Below are 15,958 nucleotides of genomic sequence, written 5' to 3'. Positions count from 1 at the left end.
TTCTGATTGGCCGTGACGTTTAAGTATAGCATTTAAATTGTGATGCATGGCAAATGCTACTGCTCTAATTGGCTGTGCTACTAGTTGCTGCACTTCCTTGCTACACCATGCTACTAGTCTGAACAGTTCCAACCAGATTTCACTTTACTACTAATCCCAAAGACATTAGTAAATTGCCTTTTATTTCATCCAGCTCCATCTGAGTGATTTTAAATACATTTACTGATAATATGTTAATATTTATTGTAACAAAGTTTTCTTCAGCTGAGATACTTTGTGGCTTATTTCTAATGAGAGTAGGACATTACTAAGGTTTTGGTTATCCTGCTTCCTTCAGGCTTAATTTACATATTTCTTTCTGACTGGTTGTGACTTTTAAAGGTAGCTTTTCAATTATGCATAGCAGGACTGGTGCTCTGTTTGATTCTCTATTACAATGTCGAACTAAAACAAGTTCGAACATTGTAATACCGAACCCTAAAGTCCGAAAGTGGAAAATAGCGAAGCCACAGCACATAGACTTTTTTCCCAGGGGAAAAAAATCGGTGGGCCGTTTTCAGGGCTTTGCTATTTCCTCCACTGTGGTGCGAGCTCGGAGTTGGTATATTTAAGTAGGGGGTGTGGGGGCAAAGCCCCCCACTTCAGTTTAAGTTTAAGGTTAAGTTTTTTTTTTTGTCATGGAACAGCAATTTTTTTTCCGCCTAGGAAAAAAAATCGCTGGTCAGTGCTTTCAGTAATGTTAGGGTTCGGACATAAGGGTTCGATATTACAACAATCGAACTTTTGTAAGTTCGACATTGTGATATAGACCAGCACTATTTGACTAAACAGATCTTTGCTGCATTTCCCTGCTGCACATTGTTATGGACTGACTACTTTTTAGTTGTATCTGACCTTGCTGAACAATACATAGAAGTGGGAAGCACTGCACTATAGAGATGCAAATGTTTAAACTGTTTATAAATATTAATATTCCCTACAGTCTTGGTCCCTTGTGCTACTGGTAAAGCAGCTTGGACATAAGCTGCTCTGAGTTGTGCGCCGCTGCTTTTTTATGTGATGTTGTTACTGTTTTTTTTTTTTCTTTGCTTAGATATATATATTTGCCCTCAGTTCAGATGCTCATATTGTTGTTATAATAGTTCCTTGGTGCTGCATCATCAGCAGCTACTGACATCTACATTTCCCTTTGAACTTAGGCTAGTCATTGACAATAACTATATTGTTTGTATCCAAGTAAGTAGCAACAGAGTTTGACAAGTTCTAGAATCAATCATTGTGTGGCACCCACGTCTGTTGACTCTTTGATGTGTGTGTTTTTATGGCATTCAAGCTAACCTTTCTTCATTCTACTGATTGCAATTGAGTTTTGAAGTATGTATTGTGTAGCATCAAAGCAAACCTCCAGTCATATTACTGGTGGCATCTCAGCTTGCAATTCTAGACAGTAATTTTTACTATCTGCTCATTTCGCATTCTACTGATATACTGAATGGTGTATACTGCACTCATACTAGTGTACTTATATATTGTAACAAATTATAGTTGTGTACTATGCTTTCATTTTACTGTAGGCTACAGTACCTCTTCAGTCCTCTTGCTACTATTATACTGTGTTACTGTCCTGTACCAAACTATAAATATGTAATATGCATAGATTAGACTGTATTATGCAATTTCTTCCCTGTAGGTTCAAGTGGCTGGTGAATCAGTGTTAGCCCATTTTCACCTCACACAGTACTTCTCCTCCACAGCACTGTTTATCTTCCCAACAACACATCTTCTCTGCCTACTAACTAAATTGTTAAATGCATCAGTCCTGCCTTTGGTAATTCGACCTACTTGGCATACACAGAAGGACAGTGTACCTGTATCCATTTTGGTGCCAGTATTGTTGCATTTGGTATTCTGAGACAGTGAAGGAACTGCCTAATGTTCCCTCACAGCCATCTACCACTTGTTTTGTGAGAGGTGTGTTTATCCTTATAACATGGAATTCACCCTCTGACCTTCCTAGATGGCTCAGAAGCAACACAAACTCAAGGGTACCTCCACAAAATCATGCTAAAGCAAACATACACTGAGCTTGTAAAAAACTCACCTCCTAAGCCTCCAAGAATTGGGACTAAACAGCCATAGCAGGAGTCTTATAACACAATTCACCATGTACACATAATTGAGCCACCAGACTGCATACTGCAAACCTTCCACTGTCATTAAGTTTGCAGGCCCAAGAAGAAATGTCCTGGTAATCAGTGACTCCACTGTCAAGCACGCTCACTCTACACTTACTATGCTGGACAAACATAGTGTGACAGCTGACCTTCTAGTGCTAGAATCCATGACATCATAAAAGGCCCTAAAGTCCCTCAAACAGGTCTATAACTTAGTGGTGTCTGATGTAGCTGTGAATTAATTGAGATACTCAACCCAGAACAGCATACAGGGAGATTTAATGGAGCTGTCTATTCATATATTAAATGTTGGCAATATTTGGGGCCTGTGTGAAATCCTACCCTCATCCAGAATGATACTCAGAAACAAAGAGAAGATGAGTTGCGTTTACAAACCGGCTAAGAACCTGGTGTCATCCAAAGGAGCTGCCAACTCAATAGGACATGTAGAAAGGGGGAATGGAGTTTGATATGTATGCATTAAATGCAAGTAAGACTATGGCCCTGAGTGGAACCCTACTTTCACCCAGAATGATGTCCAATCTGTATATAAGTAGCCATATATCATAGTAGGGAGGTCACAATAAGAATTTCAGGGAAGTCTAACACGATACTTGGGTACAAAACACACTCAAAAATGCCATTCTATCTAATGACCCCACTGCATTGCCACCCTGATTTACATGGCATAAACTGCAGTTCAAAGAGTCTAGGCTTCACTCTATATGCAGCCTTGGAAGTAGACATAAAAATTACTTTTTGCTTTTGGTCTAAAGAGGACTTAACTGCACATGTTTTGAACCACAGGTAGGAACTGGATATAGTTCCAGACTGTGACAACAAAAACTTCTGAAGTGCTGGACATGGTAACTGTATATAGATGACCATATGTCAATTCACCTCAGGCAGTTTACAATGAAAAATTCAAACACTACTAATAAGATACTTCGTACAAAACAAGCACATCCTGTCCCAGTTAAATGTGACCCTACAGAGAGGTTACACCACCTGACTGTGAAGTCACCTCATAAATATAAAGGCCACAGTGCTCTTCCACAGATACTGATCCCCCCCAACAACCATTTTGTCATATAAAGTGATCCTGCAACTGCCTTTTGCTTTCATTTCATACATCACCATCCTCCAAAAAATGAAATCTTCATTCACTGTAATTCTGATGCCTCGTTGAGAAGAAATCTTCTATACCAAAGCTGGGGGGGGGGGGGACTGGGGAATCTTCTCATTAATGCCTAAGAATAAACAGGTGGTTAAAAATATCAATCTTCATTTTTTAGCATTAGTGTAATGCTTTTCTAATAATCTAATTCAGTGGAGAGAGAAACAATCCCTGGGATTCAAAGATTTCACATTGCTGTAAGCTTGATTGATTTATAGACTACTTTCCCACTACAGTTTTCCACTGAAACGGACCACAGTAAGGAGTGGAGTCTCACAGGCAAAGCTTTATGCAATCGAAGCAGTTGGGACAGCGAGTAATGCAAATAAGCCACGTGCTCTTCCTCAGAAATGGCACTGGCAGCTGAGTAATGTGGTGGAGCGATTCAAAAAATCACACTACTGAGTTAATTTCTTCTCGCAGAAAAAAGTAAACATCATCAAAAAACAGTGTCATCTACTTACTCACATAGATGGGTTTGTAGTTCATAATGTGAGTACAGGCAGGTATCACAGAGACACCCCTGCGTGTTTGGGCCTGTGTATGTATGCATTTGTGTGTGTGTGAAGTCTGTAGGGGCGTGTGTGTGTGTGTGTGTGTGTGTGTGTGTGTGTGTGAGAATGTGTGGAGGTAGCCTGCGTGTAAATGATTCAGTGAGTGGTTCTGTAAGTTTAAGTGAGTCTGTAGGTGCTTGTTTGGGGGTGCATGGATAAATATATATATGGTTCTGTAAGTTTGAGTCTGTAGGTACTTGTTTGGGGCTGCATGGATAAATATATATATGGTTCTGTAAGTTTGAGTCTGTAGGTGCTTGTTTGGGGCTGCATGGATATACATATATATATATATATATATATATATATATATATATATATATATATATATATGGGTCTATTTTACATGATCAACAACTCAAATGTTCGACTTTCATATGGCCGAGACCATATAATCGAACCCTTGAAACATTGACCATGTAAACAGCATAACACACCAAAAAAAAAACTAACTCTGTTTAGCAGGGGGGCAATCCCCCCCTGCACCTCCACACCCCCCACTACTTAATTATACCAACTCCAAGATCGCACTACATTGCGGTAATGGGAAATCTTCCCATTCTGCACTGTATGGAGATCTCCATTCAGATCGGTCGAGCTTTTAAAAGTTCGATCATATGGTCTTGGCCATATGAGTCAATCATTTAAAAGTTGGACCATATATATATATATATATATATATATATATATATATATGTGTGTGTGTGTATGTCAATGCATGTTTTAGGGGGTCCTGATGTTATAGTAGTGTGTGGGCTGGTAAGGATAACACTAGTGTTGTCAGGTTTGGCAGTGCATTGTTCGAGACACAGATTCTCATATTCATGCTAATTGACTAGCCTGTGTTAACTAATTTGCATGGGTGGAGAAAACTTCTCCGAATCCACTAGTAACTATTAAGACTACTGGACACTGCAGATTTGATGTTTGTGAGAAGGTACATGCATTACGTTCCAGATGCTTTCTGATGATGGATTGAAAGTTGTAATCCCAACCTATGTCTTAAGTGGGTACGAGGACAGCCAGCACTCACCCATTTATATACACCATTATGGAATTCATAAACTGTAAATGCTATCCAGCACTCACCCATTTACATACACCATTATGGAATTCATAAACTGTAAATGCTATAAGTATTAAAGTACTATTAACACAAAACAGTGAACTAAACATCTCACCATGACTGCAGTTTCTTAACAGACTGCAAACTGTGAGCAGCAATTAGGTTATTAGTCTGCTAACTCTGCTCTAGGCACTCAAAATTTCAGTTAATTTTTCTAAACACATTGAGAAATATCCTTTTACATGGAAAACAACCTGTTTAATTGTTTTGCATACTAGCTTTACCTGGTTTTGGAAGAGTTGTTAAATTATTATTGTGCAATAGTTTCATTTATTTACTATAGCATATTATGAACATGAACCATACAGTTAAATGTATTTATATTGGTTTGTTTTTGTATCCGTGTGGATGATACTGCACTATTTTGTTAGACTATTCATGATGGTGTTGTGTTGATGTGATTTTTATATAATATGTATTGTAAAAATTTCATGAATACTGGCTGGTTTAAAAAATAATTATGCTATTAATGTAACCTTACTTATGTATGTTGAAGCTATTGCATGATGCAGCGTTCTTAATAAGTAAAAACAATTCTCATCAGTGAAATTCCAGCCTCAACACAAAATGTTCTGGGAATGGAGCTCTGCTGAAGAAAATTAAGGAAAACAGCTGCACATTCAATGGTGGGGAGTAGTAGTAACCTGATAGATTGTATTTGGACAATAATTTCAGCACTAGTAATGGAATTCTCATCAGGAAATATATAATTTCTTTAACTAAATATGTTCTGCCATCAACATCCAAAACAGTACACAAACATTCAGAAAACAAAAAAATTGTGTCATAAACTGTTATTTCCTAAGCTGTAGGATATCAGAAATCTGCAGCTACAGAAACTGAAACAATACAGAGCTGCTTATTTTAGTTCAAGCGCAGTACAAAGCTGACCTCCTGTGGCGATTAGAAATATAGTCATACTAGCAGGGTTTTCAGATGAGTACAAAGATTTTTAAGATTGTGATTTATTTATAAGTTCTTAAAACTGCACAACAGAAATAGGTCTGAACCTTTTGCTATAATCAGAGAAAAACAACACTTGGTAATGCACAGAATAACAAAACCTGTGACTGCAGTTAATATTCCAGATGATCAAAAACTGAAAAAAGAAAGGGACAAGTTTCTGAAATTTATAAGCTATCATGTTGTACATAAACATCTGTGTCCAGAAACATTCTAAGAAAAAATAAATGCTCTGACTTCATTATTACTAGAAAATTTACAATAAATATTAAAATGTCCTCATTCCCATGTACTTAAAATATTTTAGGTACAGCAATTGGTAAGAGGAAATAATACACAAATAAGGGGGTAGAGACATAACAATGATGCTTCTGCCCGCTCTAATGGCAGTAAGATTCTGAAGAATGAAATGATAAAGATAGGATGGGCTTAAGCCATCTCTGGGATACAGGGACAATGACAAACCATCCTGTAGACAGACAGGAAAGACACAAACTGAAAAGAACAATCATATCATCAACCTCTTCCTGCAACTGGAAAATCATTTTCTAAAGTGTGCCCAGCAAGGCTTAAAAACAAAATTCCAGCTGAGTGTGTACCAGATCTGTCATTTCACTGTTGGTGTTTTAGTCTCAGTGAAATAAAATAAACTATAACAAAATAAAATAAATATGGGTAATTCCTAGATCCAAGTCATTTAACAGGTGATCATGAGGCAGTGAGTAAATGAATGACACTATCACCCCAGTTTTAGTTACATGTGACTCTCTGAAACTCTCAAGGTTATTACAACATTTGTAAATGCTCTGGAAACAGTAGCTACACCATGGGAGCACAAATAACTGAAACGGTTCTTGAGGTACCTAACCCAAGAATCACCTGTGAGGTCTCTATAGGGACATAGCTGAAAGGCATCTTCCAGCTGTAAAATTTCTACACAGCTCTCTGAGTAGGTAGGGAAGGAGAGTTTGGGAGTTGCCATCTTAACTTTCAGACCTTTTAGATGTGTGCTTAATAGAGAACAGTCTAAAACTGGCCTCTACCCTACCCTTTATTTGGGACCACAATAATAAAGTGTCCCATTGTAAGGATAATGTACAATCTATTGTTCCTTTGTGCAACATTTTTCAGTAATGAGATTTTGCTCTGGACAAATTAATTCACTCAGAAGTTGTGGAGGACACAATTTCAATAAAAATTCTATCTTGTAACTGTGTTTACTGGAGTCACAAATCTGTGAAAATCTAGCAGTAAGTTTTATTTCCATTTTCCTCAGCCAGCTGATCTTGGAAAGAGAAAACTGCAAGCGAAAGACGATGTTCACTTTTTTCAGTAGTGTTCAAAAGTAAAGGATACTGACAAACTATTTTTGACTCCTGAACTCAAGCTCTGTCACCACTAGGAACACATGCCCTTTCTGATAAAATAACTTATACAAAAGTGATCCCTAAAGTACCGCTGATGCCAAACAGGGGCCTTTACTATGAAAATGGAGCCTTTTGCTCACAGAATATGCATCAACAACTGTAACATACAAAATGCCAAGTGCTTGTGTGTAGTTTCGTTTGCATTTTCTTCTAGTTAGCAGGTAACAGAATAAGCCTCATGGCCAAAGAGCATCCCACAGTTAATCATAGGTAATGTGGACCCATGGCTAAAATCATTGCATAATTCATCAATTTCCATGTCAATGAAGCAGACCTGTTGAGTACAATATATGTAAATAAATAAATAAAAGGTTTTTCTAGCAGGGGCAAGCCAGCCTACCACACACCCATATATATATATATATATATATATATATATATATATATACATACACACACACTCTCAAAGAAACGTGAGCCTTGGGGTTCAATAAGCTTGCACTTCACACCATGAGTATGACGGGTGAGTCAACAGGTCTGACCATAACCAGCTTATTAAGTGTTTGAAACATGGATGCCAAGAAATTCACCTCAAGAAGGAAGTTCAAAAAGTAAATCTTGATGTCTGTATCAAGAACACACAATAAAGGATTATAAGTGTTGAGATCCAATCTGCACTGTGTACTACCAGTTACAGAAAAAAAAAATAAAAAAAAGCATAGAAGAGTAAAGTGTTTTACGGACTTTGAAATCCAATAAAGCACATAGTGCTGTCAAACAGATATCAGCATACCTATCAACTTCTTTGGTTAACAACTCTGGACAAATATAAAAATAATGGGTGGGACAAAAGATCAAAATTAGGTACAGTTTTTAAATATTGCTCTAATTGACTTAAAAAATTAAAACAACAACAGGTTTTGTATTAATGTGAATTTTCTAAACAATAAGTATGACTAATGAATGGCATTATTGACTGTCTATTATCCTCAGTGATTTACCAGACAAAGATTTTACATGGGACAAGGCAAAAATATGAGTAAAATCAGGGACAAATAAGAGATACAGTACGCAGAAACAAAGTGCCCTTCTGACAGAAGGTAACCCATCTTTTAAAGGTTATTTGACACTGTGTTCTGCCACAGTTGTAAAGGCTGTTTTACTTTCTGTTACTTCTCTGCCAATCTGCACTGTCACTAGTCTGAGACCCAGTCATAACAGTAATTAGGGGGTACATTACAGATCTCCCACTACTGAAAAGCTTAACAAATGTATCTTTTTCCCTTATATCTTAGTGTAATCATGTCACTTCATGCACTACAAGACTTTTATCAACATAAAGCTGTGTTCCCAGATATGTTGCGTACTTCTGCTCCACTAATCAGAATTTTGTTTTCAATAACATCATACGTTTTGGTAAGTTCATAGATCTGTACCACAGCACAATGTGATGACATTTGGCACTTATATAAGTGCTTCCAAACCAGAGCTCACCAGTTCACTCCTATACCACCTGCAAGGACTGTCGTGTAAATCAATGAGCAATGTGATTTTGATACTACATTATTAAAGAAATTATATCGAAATATAAATTTATTAAACTTACATGAAACTTCAAACGCAGCAGATGTCAGAAGATGAGTAATCCACAGGAAAAGGGAATTTCTTGGCCAGTCAAGGAGGATTATCTCATAAATTTGCTGATGGTAAGAAAATACATAAATAAACACACCACACCAGGAAACTGTAGGAAAAAAAAGCTTTACTTGTGTATCCGGTACCTCGGCTCACGCCTTCTAGGAATATTTACCACACATACAGCTCAGAATTTTATGCTACTACATTCATGAAATAATTGAATAATCACAAAATTGATTGAATATAATTCATACTAATCGAATATAATTAAATACAAATTGCAATACCCGTTTCCATTAAGTATGTAAACACTAAAACATTCCATTTTAAAGTGCCGTGCTCTAAAATAACTACACTGAAGTTCTATCTCATAAATGACATCAGTACTACCCAACTTCTGTACCTCTAAATGTCTAATATTATATATGATAATACTATATTTGAATAATAAATACAATGAAAACTTCAATATTGAAAAATACAAATTTAAGAACTTACAATAACAGAACAAACCAATCAGAGAAATCATGTACATTCTAACGCTTTTTGTCAACCCTTACCCAACATTTAAATTTATATCAAGATTTAATCCCCTTGGGTAAAGAGTACCAAAATTAATGATGCATTTAGTTTCTAACCATGTCAATTTATTTATAAATTCATCCCCTTGGCAATATCTGGGCTGGGCCAACACACTGTAAAAAAAAGGATGTGTCTAAACCATCGTGATACCTGACAAAATGTTCAGCAACAAGGTTCTCCATCCTACATCTCCTAATATCACCTAGGTGTTCCATTAATCGTTTTTCACTGTCCTCTTTGTCTGCCCTATATACCATTTCACTGTAGGACAGCCACACCCTACTATGTAAATCACCCCCAAGATTGACAATGATGGGAAGCTTAAGAAACTCTTCCCAGAGAGAGTTACATTTTCCTATAGTAGATTTAAGAATCCTAAGGAATTGCTATCTATTAGTAAAGCTGGATAAAGAACAGGGAAGGAAAGGAAGTGTTCTGTGTGGAAAATGCAAAGTATGAAAAAGGATCAGGAATTTAGATGGAGTTAACATTAATAGGAAAACATACAAGGCTAGGGATTGATACCATTGTGAATCTTGGGGGTGATTTACATAGTAGGGTGTGGCTGTCCTACAGTGAAATGGCATACAGGGAAGACAAAGAGGGCAGTGAAAAAACAAATAATGGAAAACCTAGGTGATATTAGAAGATGTAGGATGGGGAACCTTGTTGCTGAACATTTTGTCAGGTATCACAATGGTTTAGACACATCCTTTTTTTTTTTTTTACAGTGTGTTGACCAAGCCCAGATATTATTTTTATTTATTTATTTTATTTTACATTTGTTAACCGGGCTAGTCTAACTGGATATATTTCCATTTTCAGTAGAGGCCCGGAGAGAAAAGCTCCGGCAATTATAGAATTAAAACATTAAAAATTAAAAATTTAAAGAATTAAAAGTAGAAATTAACAGAAAAGGTTTTAATAAAAATACAAGGACTTGTGCTTAGAGATAGAAAGTATGCTGCACAACCAGTATTAATAAGATAGAAAAAGAAGTTAGTTAATTAAGAGTAATTAATCTACTAGAGAGAGTTTATTGGCATATAATTTTGGGAGTATCAGTTAGTCTATCTTACTAGGAATTAGTATGTTACAAATGCATTAGGAGTGTTAGTAATTTAAGTGAGAAAAGTAGGAATTCGAAATTTAGGGAGCTATACTTAGTAACGGGAAATGGTTAGTCAGGCTTACTACAGGGGCATAACCAGTGTGTTTGGAGGTGTTTTTTGAGGTTATGTTTAAAGAGAGGCAAGGAAGAAAGTAATGTTAGTTCGTTGGGCAGTAGGTTCCAGTGTTTTCCCACTGTGTTACAAAAAAGAGAGTCTCCAGCCAGGTTATTAGACTTGCCTATGCAAGCAAGCAGTTTCTTAGAGGAGCGCAAGGAATTCAGATTTTTGTAAGGCTGGATGAGATTGGAAAGAATAGGAGTACTGTTGGGTTGGTAGAAAATCTTGTGGGCAATGGTGAGCTGGGGAAGTATCAGTTGGTTTTGCAGTTCAAGCCAGCCTAGTTGCCTTAGATTCAGACAGTGGTGAGTTCTAAAGGTGTTGCCAGTAGCTAATCTGGCAATGGAATTATAGGAATTTGCTAGCTTGGTAATATTATTTTTCTTTAGGTTAGTATATATGGGTGAAGCGTACAGAAGTGTAGAGATTAAGTGTGAGTGAGCAATTGTGGTTCTGGCTATAGGAGTTAGGAAAGGTTTGATCTTATATAATGAGCCTATTTTTCTGTTGACAGTTTTAATAGTATTATTTATGTGGCAATCAAAAGTCAGGTTATTGTCAATAGTTATTCCTAGCAGTTTAGTGGTTGTGTCAGGGAGTATAATAGTACCATTATTGGAAAAAACAGAGAAGTTTGTGTGTGTGGATTTGTTTGTGGGTGTAAAGAGAAGGAGCTTAGTTTTTTAGCATTGAGAAGGAGGCATCTATTTGTAAACCATGTTTCTACTATGTTAAATACTTTCTAGGTTAGAGAATGTAGTTCTGAGGGGGAGTTTGTTGTGTATACTAGCGTAGAATCATCTGCGTATTGTATGCAGGTGGCTTGGGGGATTGCTGTGTGGAGTTCATTGATAAATAGTGAAAAGAGAAGTGGTCCTAGAATAGAGCCTTGAGGGACTCCGAGGGTAACTAGCTGAAGGGATGATATGTTGTTTTGCCAGAGAACTGCTTGTTGCCTATTGCTCAGATAAGACCTAAACCATTTAATAGTCTGACAGTCAAAGGAGAGGGACTTTAGAATGTTGATGAGAAGGGCATGGTTGACCATGTCAAAAGCTTTTGAGAGGTCGATAAAGAGAGCAGATGAGAGGTTATTGTTATTGTGGTTTCTATTAATGGTATCTATAAAAGATAGCAGGGCAGTTGTGGTACTGTGTGATGGCCTAAAGCCGTGTTGACAGTTAGCTAGAATGTTGTGTTGAGATAAATGATGTAGCAGTTGTTGGTGCATGCATTTTTCCATTATTTTGGCTAAAGGAGATAATAGAGCTGTTGGCCTGTAATTAGAGTAATCATTAGAATTGCCACCTTTATGTAGGGGAATAATATGGGAGATTTTCCAAATGTCTGGAATGATTCCTTCTGTAAAGGTTCTGTTAATGAGGATGGATACAGGGTATGCAATTACCTTAGCTGCTTTTTGCAAGTATTCTGATGGTATTTGGTCAGCAGAAGGTGTGCAGGGCTTAAGTTTCTGGATGAGTTTACAGATGAGAGTAGTAGAGATAGGTTGCAGTTTAAATGTTGGTAATGGAGGTAATGTTGTGGCGTGAAGGCTTGAGTTGTCTGGGATTAGCTGACTGGCTAGTGTTTGTATGGTCTCTGTGAAGAAAGTATTAAATGTATTGGCTGTTTGTAGGGGGGTATTACGATCAGTCTCAAGAGGGGTAGGAGTATGAGAGTGTCCAGGGGACAGGAGTTTGTTTATGCTAGACCAAAATTTTTGGGGATTGTTTTAATGGTTTTGTTGTAGTTTACAGTAATAGTTCTTTTTATCGTAAGTATTGCCTTTTTTGTATTATTTCTTAGTTGCCTAAAATTTTGTTGATCAGAGATAGTTTTGTTAGCCCTCCATTTAGCCCAAGATTTGTTCCTTAGTAGAAATTTTTGCCTGGTTTCTTTGGAAAGCCAGGGGGCTGGCTTGGATTTCATTCGGATCAACCGTTTAGGTGCATGTTTATCAAGAATGGATAAAAAAGTAGAGTTTAGATATTTTATAGCCTCTTCAAGTGGTAGAGTTTTTAAAGGGTACCAGTTACAGGCACTAGGTTCATTTGGAATGATTCTGGGCTAAAGTGTTTATTGGACCGCTCAATCCTAAAAGTGGGGGGTTTAGGCAGGTCATGTTTTTGTCTTATGATGTAGGTCAACATATGATCAATTAAATTATCTGGGAGAGTGCCTACCTTATAAGCTTGCTCCTGTCTATTTATTAGTATCCAGTCTAAGGTAGTCTCCTTTTTGTTTGGTTTATTAATTCTGGTCGTGGAGGTGATAGTTTGATTAAAGCCATGCAGGTTAATGTGAGAAGTGGGGTTATCTGTATTGACTTTTTTCCAGTCAGTATTAAAATCACCTAGTATTACTGTTTCTTGGGGGTAAGTTGAGGATGCCCAGTTTAATATAGCTTTAATTGTGCTGATATTATTACCGGGAGGTAGGTAGATACAGATGAGGTATAAAGCTTTGTTAGGGTTGATTTGAAGTTTGGTGACTAGGACTTCGACATTACTATCCTGAGGAGGGTTCTTGTAAGTTCTTAAATTGGTATTTTTCAATATTGAAGTTTTCAATGTATTTATTATTCAAATATAGTATTATCATACATAATATTAAACATTTAGAAGTACAGAAGTTGGGTAGTACTGATGTAATTTATGAGATAGAACTTCAGTGTAGTTATTTTAGAGCATGGCACTTTAAAATGGAATGTTTTAGTGTTTACATACTTAACGGGAACAAGCATTGCAATTTGTATTTAATTATATTTGATTAGTATGAATTATATTCAATCAGTTTTGTGATTATTCAATTATTTCATGAATGTAGTAGTATAAAATGCTGAGCTATATGTGTGGTAAATATTCCATGAAAGCATGAGCCGAGGTACCGTTTACACCAGTAAAACTTTTTTTCCTACAGTTTCCTGGTGTGGTGTGTTTATTTGATTTTTTCATCGTGTGGTGTGTGTATATGATAAGAAAATACATGTTATATCAGGCATCAAAGACTTACCTTATGGATCCTTAGTGGAGATAAATTCCAAGGTGCATCACCAAGATGGAAGGAGCCAAGGGATCTTATCAGCACAAAGTACAAATAATTGAGTCTTGGAGTACTGACCAGCCAAATGTAGCAAACTCCCAGAGCAGAATTTGAGACAGTAATGGTTGATGAAGGTGCCATAGGGGACCAAGTAGGCCAGGCACAAACATCCACAAAGGACATACTCCTGAAGTTAAAATATCAGCAGCTAATCCTCTAGTGGTCTCTGACCTGAGCATGTGCCAGTGGGCAGTAGACTGGCAATGAAATAAGATGATGCAACTGAATCCACTTAGAAGGCATGGGTTTGGCAACTGCAAGATGTTCCGTGCCTGGAACAAAGGAGACAAACAGCTGGGCAACCTTCATAAACTATTGCACTTATTCTAAATAATACCAGAGTTACTTGTTTGTGTCTACATTGTGAAAGGCCCTTTCCCCACAGTTTCTGCTGCCACAAAGAAAATTAAAAGGCTGAAACCACTGAAATGACTTTCAGGATAACATGTGGCTTCATATTAAGGAATGTTGAATTCTTGTGAAAGATAACATATAGCTTCCTGCACAAGAAGCTCCAAGAATGCTATAGTATTATGTACAAAGCAGTACAAAATATGATGAAAGTGATGGCCACCAAGAAAAGTTTCGCAAGACATGAACTTCAACTCTACTAAACTACTGGGCTGAAATGATGACAGGCAAGTCTGCCAACCATGAAGATTAGGTTACATGGAGGAAGGAGTTCTTCACATGAAGAGGGAGATGAAGTACTCCTTTCAAGAACTGCTTAGCCAATCAGTCATGGGTTCTAACCCTGCCTTCCATAAGGTCATAATCTGCCAAAAATGAACAATAAATAAATAAAAGAGCACTTTGACTTTGAAATAACCAGGACCCCAAATAATATATCTGCCTGAGGTAAGTAAAAAAAAAATCCCCTGAAACATGACCTATTTAGATGGCATGGGTTATCACTCTGCCTAAAATGAGAACCATTCCCACCTGGCAGCATGAGTCTAACAAGAGGAATTTTTTTTAGCAACCTCAATCACCTCCAAGATGCTTCTAGCAAATCCACCAGAATAAGAGCATCTCCATCTGGCTGTGCCCCCAAATATGTTGGATGTATCTGTCTAGAAGCTGAAGGGGATCCTATAAAGATAGAGACCTTTTAGTACCTAAAATATTTACACTTATTTGCAACCACTGGCACATAAATGAGTTTTTTTTCTTCCTGAACTTTAAGACAAGGAATCAGCAAAACTGCCTTGAGGAAGGTCCCGTGCCAAGGGAGAAAGAATTAGTTCACTCCTATCTACCTAATTTCCTGCTGTTCTAAACAGAAGGAAGGGAGGGCAGCATTGTCCTGAGTAGCAAAAAAATATTCTCCAAGTGCCTGACCCTCTCCTGAAAAACCCTCACTGAGAGGGATAACTGAATCCAGAGTTCCAGCAGAGGACTGGAGCCCTGGGTTAAAGCATATGTCATCTTAGTCATCTCCCAAGCATGTGAACTTTCTATGGTATACTGTCACATAAGCAATGCTTACCGATACAGGATGTTAAAACTATGCTTACCATTTCTTGTTTAGGGATCATAATATAATGGATTGGTTTCTCTGACCAGATAAGTGCAGTCCCTACCTAAAAGCATTGTTTTTTTCCAAGGCCTTCAGGGCTACAGACATTGATCTGAGATCTATCCATCTGTTGCCCAGCCCTTCTCTAGGTAAGATTACATTTTCTGCACCACGTGGGAGGCCAGGAGGATTCACTGGTACACAAGCAAAGTGTCAATCATTAACATACTTGAAGGGAACACCCACAGAAAGAGAAGATCCATGAGGTGTTTGGTGGTCCTTTAGGGTCCAATAACTAAGGTCTGCCACCAGCTGCAGGTCCATGAGCATGTTGCGTCTCAGGGGCTACTGACAACTCACAGTCCACTATTGCACTTGCATCTTCAGGGTTGCAAGTGGCACCCTGAAAATTGTGGTACCATTAAGCTCAGAAGCACACATCAGTTTGAGGTTGGACCTTACGTTGCATTCTCATTCTATATACCCAGGGCTGGGATCCTGCACTATGTGACCTAGGCAGTTGC

The sequence above is a fragment of the Protopterus annectens genome, chromosome 13.part0 (genome assembly GCF_019279795.1).
Source record: "Protopterus annectens isolate FY-2018-M chromosome 13.part0, PAN1.0, whole genome shotgun sequence".
Classification (NCBI taxonomy): Eukaryota; Metazoa; Chordata; order Ceratodontiformes; family Protopteridae; genus Protopterus; species Protopterus annectens.
The sequence above is the reverse complement of the archived record's forward strand: the minus strand, read 5'-3'. Positions refer to the sequence as shown.